At 42.5% G+C, this 8,999-nt stretch overlaps 1 long non-coding RNA gene across 1 annotated transcript; it reads left to right on the top strand.

The window, feature by feature from the left end:
* The first annotated feature begins 535 nt into the window (after positions 1-535).
* LOC130458200 (uncharacterized) lies at positions 536-4,946 on the top strand. The gene is made up of 3 exons (XR_008917293.1): positions 536-796; positions 3,582-3,662; positions 4,836-4,946. It is a non-coding gene; the product is annotated as an uncharacterized LOC130458200 (long non-coding RNA).
* The last annotated feature ends 4,053 nt before the right edge of the window (positions 4,947-8,999 follow it).

Below are 8,999 nucleotides of genomic sequence, written 5' to 3'. Positions count from 1 at the left end.
AAATCCGACCTCAGACACTTCCCAGCTGTGTGACCCTGGGCAAGTCACTTGACCCCCATTGCCTAGCCCTTACCACTCTTCTGCCTTGGAGCCAATACATAGTATTGACTGCAAGACAGAAGGTGAGGGTTTAAAAAAAAAAAGAAATAAGAATCTGAATTCCTCTTAGAAACCTTGGAATGAGACAATCCAGACAATGCTTATAATATATATTAATAATAATAGAATACACGTGATATTATATAGAGAGACTATAATTATATAATATATAATAAATGTATGAACAGAACTTAGAATCAGAGCTTCAAGCTTCTGGAAGTAGAAGAAAATTTAATGATAATCTAGTTCCGTCTCTTCATTTTGCAGAGGAGAAAATCTGAGGCCTGGGGAATGAAGGGACTTGCCCAAGGTCACACAATAAGTTAGGTGGTTTAGAACTCAAGTCTCCTGGGTTCCAGTGGCCTACACTTTCCACTCGACTACCATGGGACTCAATTATCCAGCACACTCAGCTATCATTTATTAAGCACCTACTTGTGCCGTGAATACACCTTGGAGAGCCTAGCTGGTGTCTGCACACCATGTTTTTCCAAAACAATGCTTTGGCATTTCATCTCTTGGGAGGTGGAAGAAAGAAGTGATTTTATCTGATGATTTTCTGGCCCTAAGAACCCTCTTTGGAATGACTTTCCTTCATCTATAAAGACATATCAAGATTCTGATCCAGGCATTCTGTTTCTAACTCTTAGGATTCTTAGAAAAAAACAACGATCTCCTCTACAGACATCTCAAAAAGGTAAGGGCACAATCGTTGACCTTGTTTTGTTAAATCAGGTCCAGGCTATTAATGTAATTAATAAATGTAATGAAGCTCCTACTATGTGCCAGGTACTAAGCACAGGGGGTCAGAGAAAGGCAAAAGACCATCTCTGCCCTCCAGGAGTGCACAGTCTCATGGGGAGACAGCATGCAGAGTCATGTACAAATGGGCTACAGCCAGGAAGAACGGGCGCCATGATTGAGGATGACTGGGAGAGACTTTTAGGAAAAGTGGGATCAGCCCTGGGATTTAGAGGAAGCCAGGAGGCAGAGATAAGGAGGGGAAGTGTGCCAGGCATGGGGCAGCCACAGAGCATTCCCAAGAATGGCAGATGGAGGCTCGTGGGTGAAGACCAGCCAAGAGGTCACCATTACTGTGGGAAAAGAGTAAAATGTAAAAAAACACTGGAAAGGTGGGAGAGGGGCATGTTTGGAAGGACTTTGAGCATCAAACAGGATTTTATATTTGATCCTGGAGGTGATAGGGAGCCACTGGAGTTTATTGAAAAGCGGGGTGCTGCCTTTTAGAAAAGTGGCTTGGGGGGCAGCTGGGTGGCTCAGTGGATAGAGAATCAGGCCTAGAGAGAGGAGGTCCTGGGTTCAAATCTGACCTCAGACACTTCCAAGCTGTGTGACCCTGGGCAAGTCACTTGTCCCCCATTGCCTAGTCCTTACCACTCTTCTGCCTTGGAACCAATACCCAATATTGATTCTAAGACCGAAGGTGAGGGTTTTTTATTTTTGTTTTTGTTTTTTTACAAAAGGCATTATGGAAATATGTTTTGAGTGATAATACATGTATAACCCACTAGAATTGCTTCTGGGAGGGAGGAGGGAAGAGAGGAGGAAGACAACATGAATAATAGAACTGGAAAACAAAATGGTTATTGGAATAAAATAAAGATAAAATTAAAAAAGAATTTAAAATCACTTAAAAAAATAACCCTCATCTTTACCTTAGAATTAACACCATGTATTGGTTCCAAGGCAGAAGAGCATTAAGGGCTAGGCAATGGGGGTTAAGTGACTTGTCCAGGGTCACCTAGCTGGGAAGTGTCTGAGGCCAGATTTGAACTCAGACTTGGTTGTCTATCCATTGAGCCACCCAGCTAACTCCTTATAGGATTCTTTAGAACACAGATCTCTAGTATTCTTCCCAGAATACACATAGTTGTAAGGTCATACTTGGTCCAGCACAGACATCAAACAAAATAGGACAATATGGATGGGGGTGGGAATGACGGTACCGATTGTGATAAGAACAGTGTCATTAATGACTGAACCAGAAGATAGCAGGACTGATGGTGGGATCTGATGCTAATATATCATTGATGTTGTTCTGAAACGGGTTGGGGCAGCAGTGCTCAGGGTATGCTACTGCCTCCTGGTTTTAGTGCCATCATGTCGTGTTGAGAGAGCAATAATGCTTATACTTGCCCGAGATTAGCAGTCAAATTGACTTTTTTTTTTTAAACCCTCACCTTCCATCTTGGACTCAATACTGTGTGTTGGTTCCAAGGCAGAAGAGTGGTAAGGGCTAGGCAATGGGGGTCAAGTGATTGGCCCAGGGTCATACAGTATGCTATTTTTTAAAACCTTACCTTCTGTCTTAGCATAAATTCTTTTTTTTTTTAAACCCTTACTTTCCATCTTGGACTCAATACTGTGTGTTGGTTCCAAGGCAGAAGAGTGGTAAGGGATAGGCAATGGGGGTCAAGTGACTTGTCCAGGGTCACACCGCTGGAAAGTGCCCAAGGTCAGATTTGAACCCAGAACAATTCACTGAGCATCTAGCTGTTCCCCATTTTGAACAAAAATCAAATTATCGAGACATTTTCTTCCTAAAAGCACACGAGACTGAGAGAACATATTGCCAAAGTCCACATACATTTTTTAACCCCAGACTCTTCTACCCAGAGGCAACAGCACCTCCATGAACTCTTCCCATCATGACTTGTCTAAAACTCCAAGGCTTGGCTTCCACAAACCCAAAGACGCTCCTTTCCCAGCCCCACCAGGCCCTTTCTCTTTTGGGGGTTCTCTGGCCATGTTGACTCCTTTGGAGGGAAAGGATTAGTTCTCTGCTTCCATACTGGTCACAGGGACACTCGTCCTGCATTGGACACCGATGGACATCCACAGTGACCCCAGTTGAGGTTTCTCATCCTTCCACCCTCCCGTCCATTGGTTGGAGAACGTCTTCTGAACAACCTCCAATTACTGAGCGTCAGAGCTGCATCTGCTTCCACATGGCACGAGGACAGGCTTGGTTTTATTCAGCCCTGGAATAATGGAACATGATTTTAGCTCGTTTCAGGGCTCAAAGGAAATAACTGTGCGTCATCGCCTTCTTTGTGGACTGATGAGCTCCTCTTATTTGTCGCAGGAACTCATTTCTCCTTTTGAGCTGAAAGAATGGCTCTGCTCAGTCAGTATTTTCTCCAATCCTATAAAGAAATTCAGTCATTCTGGGTGACTGATATTTATACGTGAGGCAGCTAGATTAAAAAATGGAGTGGGTCCTGGAGATAGAAAGTCCTGAGTTCAAATCCTGATTCAGACACTTCCTAGCTGTGTGAAGAAATGAAGATCACACCAACCCCAAATTTACAGGATTGTTGGGAGATAATATTTCTGAAGTGCTTTGTAAACTTTAATAAATACTAAATATTATTTTTGTTGTTATTTTTAGTCTGCCTAGAATTTACCAGAAGTTAGTGATGACTGTATCAGATTTACTTTTCCCTTTAATTTCCTGTTAGGTGCTGTGTGGGTCTAAAAATGGCATTATTAAAGAGTGCTTTCTTGTGGAAGAATTAGAAAACAGGAAAAGGCCTATAACGGTAAGTGAGAAAATTAACCTATGAAATGTAAAAAAGCATCAAGAGATTGGATTTTTTTAAAGAAATCTTTTAGCCTTGGCCTGATGAGAAAAATCATAGGATATTGGAGAGGGGTAGATGTTAGAGGCCAGGCAAGCCATTTTACAGGTGGGGACACTGAAGCTCTGAGATAGGAAGCAATCTGACCAAGGTCACATAGGAAGTTCATGGCAGACCTGGGACTCTAGACCCTAGCCCTCAGATTCTGTTTCTCAGTGTAGCTGACATCTGGGTTTAAGCTAGTTGTATCTCTTCTAAGAAGGCAAAAAAAGGGCAGTATAGTGGAAAGGAAGCTTGTTTCAGAGCCTGAAAGCCCTGGGTTCAAATCTTGAATCTGATACATACTGACTATGTGATTCTGGGCAAATCCTTCACCTTCTTGGTTCAAGGCAAGGTGGTTCAGTGGATAGGGAGCCAGATCTGGAAATGAGTTCCTGGGTTCAAATATGGTCTCAGACACTTCCTAGCTGGGTGACCCTGGACAAGTCACTTAACCTCCCTTGGATATGCCTTACTGCTCTTCTGCCTTGGAAACAATACTTAGTATTGATTCTAAGACACTTGGTAAGGGTTAAAAAAAATAATCTAGGCTGTAGAGAGGATTCCAAGATCTGCACTGACAGAAGGTGTTTCCTTATTAGGGAAGTTCCTTTTCCTGAAATCACAGGTTCAGTCCTATCCCTAAGAAGGGAATTATTATCCTGACACTTCACATCAGCAGATCCATAGATGAGTGAATCCTAAGAAGATTCAGCAACACCATAAAAGGAACACAAAGACAAAAGGAAAACAGACCCTCTCGGGGAGCTTAGAGTCTTCTAGTGGGGAGCCACAATAGGTACACAGACAAGTAAAGACAAGATTTAGGCAAAGTAAATGCAAAATAATTTTGAGATTGAGAGAAGAGCACTGAGAAGGACTCATGGAAGAGGGCAGTTCCTGAGCTGATTCTAAGAGACCAAGGTGAGGAAGGAGCACATTCCAGGTCCAGGGGACAGATTTTGTGTTGGGGGGAATCACAAAAAGGGGTGCAGGAAGAAATAAGATGGGAAGAGCTCAGGAAATGCATTTCAGGTGAATTGTTTGTGCTTGTATTGGTGGATGACGTTGAATCAAGCTTCTCTGTCTATGTAGGTTGGAACTCAGTTCAAGAACAGTGTAGCCAACCTAATTGACATCCTGATGTCCAAGGAACCTTCTTACATTCGCTGCATCAAACCCAATGAGGGAAAAGAACCGAGTGAGTGATTGAAATCAAGGAATTGGGAAAGGAAAGAGGAGCATTGATCTGGGGTGGGAAAGGGTTTTGTTGGCTGTCTAGTCCAATCCACTCATTTTTCTTAATTAAATTAAATTTATTGTTTTTCCTTTTATTTTGATGCTGGTAAATGCCAACAGATAGAAATATTTCAGAAAGAAAGAAAGAAAGAAAGAAGGAAGGAAGGAAGGAAGGAAGGAAGGAAGGAAGGAAGGAAGGAAGGAAGGAAGGAAGGAAGGAAGGAAGGAAGGAAGGAAGGAAGGAAAGAAAGAAAGAAAGAAAGAAAGAAAGAAAGAAAGAAAGAAAGAAAGAAAGAAAGAAAGAAAGAAAGAAAGAAAGAAAGAAAGAAAGAAAGAAAGAAAGAAAGAAAGAAAGAAAGAAAGAAAGAAAGAAAGAAAGAAAGAAAGAAAGAAAGAAAGAAAGAAAGAAAGAAAGAAGAGGATTGTAGAGAGAACTGCAAATCTCTATTACCTTCAGTTTGAGGGTTTTTATTAGAAGTCTGTAACAAATTCAACATGTCCCTTTCAGGGGGCAGCTAGGAAGCCCAATGGATAGAGAGCCAGACCTAGAGATCGCAGGTCCTGGGTTCAAATCTGACCATAGGCACTTCCTAACTGTGTGACCCTGGGCAAGTCACTTAACCCCTATCACCTAGCCCTCATTGCTCTTCTACCTGAGAATTAATACGTTGTGATGATTCTAAGAGAGAAGAAAGTGTTTTTTTTTTTTAATGTTCCTTTCAAAACTGACCTGCTAGTCTGTTTCTCCCTCTGATGAATTTATTTATTTTTATTTTTTTAACCCTTATCTTCAGCCTTGGGATCAATACTGTGTATTAGTTCCAAGGCTGAAGAGCAGTAAGGGCTAGGCAAGGGGGGTTAAGTGACTTGCCCAGGGTCACACAGCTGGGAAGTGTCTGAGGCCAGACCTCTCATCTCTAGGCCTGTCTCTCACTCCACTGAGCTACCCAGCTGCCCCCTCTTCTATGAATTTAAAAAGAAACAGTCCCCCCAAATGCTACAGTGCTCCTCTTGCATTTCCTTTTGATTAATCTCTTTGGAATTTTTATCTCTGGAGACCACTTTGGAGCATAAGTGATTTCTCCTGCATCACACAGCATTAGAATTTGAATCCAGGTCCTCTGACTTGAATCTTGTAGTTCTTTCCATTATACTACATGACTTCTCCTTGGTTTAAAATGTTTAAAAACACTACTCCATAGCCTTCACCTCATGGAAAATCTTTTTTTTTTAATTAATGTAAATACAACTATGTTCACCTTTGGTGGATTTTGCCTTCTGGAATTCCTATTCCATATTAAACAAACTCCCTTTCATTGTGAACCTTCTTTCTCATACTTTCCATTTAGACCTTTCCCTGAGACATCATTCCCCTCTGAGGACACTGCATCCTTTCAGTAACCCCCTCAACCACCGGCTGTGTCATCTCTCATTCCTTCCCCCACCCCAACCCAATGGTCCTAGAGGGGAAGTTGGAATATTATTTACTCTCCATTGTCACATCTAGACTCTCCTTTTGTTTCTAATCCTCAACATCTCTTCTCAATCAAAATTTTCCACTCAAAATTTGCACCCAAATTTTAGTGGCCAGAGTATACTGATCTCCATCTCATTCTCCTTCTGTTCAACACCATCCATGGTCCGCCATCTTCCTTTCTTCTGTAACTCTTGCCCTTTTACTGGAGGATGTTCATATCCCTCAAGCTCATGAACCTCTCACCTCTCCATTCATTCTACTTCAACTACACATTGCGATCTGTTAGATCTCACCAGTACCTATGAGTATCCCACATTCCCTTAGAACCTCCTTTCATTCCACCCTCGTCCATTCCTTATCTTTGAATTCCCAGCACTGAGCACCTACTATGTGCTCCAGCACATAGTAGGTGCTCACTCAGTATTTGCTGAATGGCTGATTGCTTCGCCTCAAACACTGAGCCTCACATTCTGTTGTCAGAGATGTTGGGAGGAAGAGTTGTCTCAAATCAATGGTGGCAATGCGCCCAGGCGTATAGCCTCCCAAGAGGTCCTCTGGTTCGTGGAGGCTTTTGGACCCGCTGCTCTTTTCTGTTTCTTCCCAACTATGCTTCTGCAGGTAAATTTGACGACATCCTCATAAGACATCAGATCAAGTACTTGGGCCTGATGGAGCACTTGCGAGTTAGAAGAGCTGGCTTCGCCTACAGGCGGAAATACGAGCACTTCTTGCAAAGGTAGGGTATCTTTTGACTTCTCAATGAGCGCTGCAGTGGCTTAAACAGAGGGAACAATTTCAGGGTGCTTGGAATTCCTTCCTGCGATGGGAGAAAGCAAGTGATCTTTGGGAATCCTCCCATTTATTCCTAACCACCCAAAGGTTGTTTCTTCAAATGTATTGCTATTTGGCCACCTGGGGGCAGTGCCAGAACGTCCTTTCCTACTCTCAATGCCCTGTTTGAAGGAAATGAAGAAGAGATGGTAGCCCAAAAGTCCCTAAGAGGGGAGAGTTGGCAGCGACGATGCCCCCATCTCCTCTTTCTCTAGGTACAAATCCTTGTGCCCTGACACTTGGCCCCATTGGCGTGGCTCTCCGTCAGAGGGGGTGAAGAAGCTCGTCAAATATATTGGCTACAAACCTGATGAGTACAAGTTAGGGAGGTAAGTGGGCCCCTGCCATAGTTCTGCTCTTCCAGGGAATTCTCTGGCTTCTGTCATTCACTGCCACATTAACCATGACCTCACCTACCCAACAGGAGCCTCCAGCACTCACTGGCAAGGTTCTTCGAGTTTTGTTGCTACTCATAAAAACATCCTTCTGTTCTCTTCCTGCAAAAGTGCTGTTCAGACCTGTTTGAAAACTCTAGGGCTGGGCAATGGAAGGAGAGGCCGGCCATGACTCAAGGATCCTAAAATCTAGGCCAGGCCGTGTGCCATTGAATAGCCCTTGATTCCTGAAAATGCGAGAATGTTTCCCAGGAGGGAAATACTCAAGGACATGATCAAGCAGCCCTCAAAAGAAGACTAGTAAATTATTCGCAGTCACATGAAAGAATGTACCAAAGCACTAATAATAAGAGAAATGTAAATCAGAACAAAGCTGGCACTCAACCTCTTGCCTGCCTGTAAATGGGCAAAGATGATTAAATAGGGATTAGTCAATGGTAGGGGGCTGTGGAGAAGACAGGGACAGATACACGAATGAGTCAGTAGGACTGTGGATTTGGACAACTATTCTGGAAAATACTTTTTTCAATCTTTTTCAGTTGTATCTAACTCTTTGTGACCCTATTTGTGGTCTTCTTGTCAGAGATATTAGAGTGGTTTACCATTTCCTCCCCCAGTTCATTTTATAGATGAGAAAACTGAGGAAGATGGGGTTAAGTGACTTACCCAGGATCACATAGCTAGGGTCTAAGGCAATATTTGAAATCAGTCTTCCTGACTCCGGGTCCATATTCTTTTCATTGAGCCACCTAGCTTTAGAAAATAGCATCCTGCAAATGTAAGACATTATCTATTGACATGCCAACTGTTCATATTGAAGTTTGTCAGAAACCAATGGAGAAAAGGAAAAAAAAAATTTTAATTAATGTATCCTATCTGTGCTGGCTAATGACCTATCTCTGTCTCTGTCTCTTCTTCTTACTCTCCTTCCTCTTGTTTTCTCTCTCTCCTCCTCCTCCTCCTCCTCCTCCTCCTCCTCCTCCTCTTCTTCTTCTTCTTCTTCTTCTTCTTCTTCTTCTTTTCTTCTTCTTCTTCTTCTTCTTCTTCTTCTTCTTCTTCTTCTTCTTCTTCTTCTTCTTCTCTTCTTCTTCTTCTTCTTCTTCTTCTCTTCTTCTTCTTCTCTTCTCTTCTTCTTCTTCTTCTTCTTCTTCTTCTTCTTCTTCTTCTTCTTCTTCTTCTTCTTCTTCTTCTTCTTCTTCTTCTTCTTCTTCTTCTTCTTCTTCTTCTTCTTCTTCTTCTTCTTCTTCTTCTTCTTCTTCTTCTTCTTCTTTTTTCTCCTTCTCCTCTCTTCTCTCTCCCTCCCTCTCCCCCTTTCTT

The sequence above is a fragment of the Monodelphis domestica genome, chromosome 3 (genome assembly GCF_027887165.1).
Source record: "Monodelphis domestica isolate mMonDom1 chromosome 3, mMonDom1.pri, whole genome shotgun sequence".
Taxonomy (NCBI): Eukaryota; Metazoa; Chordata; class Mammalia; order Didelphimorphia; family Didelphidae; genus Monodelphis; species Monodelphis domestica.
The sequence above is the reverse complement of the archived record's forward strand: the minus strand, read 5'-3'. Positions and strand labels throughout refer to the sequence as shown.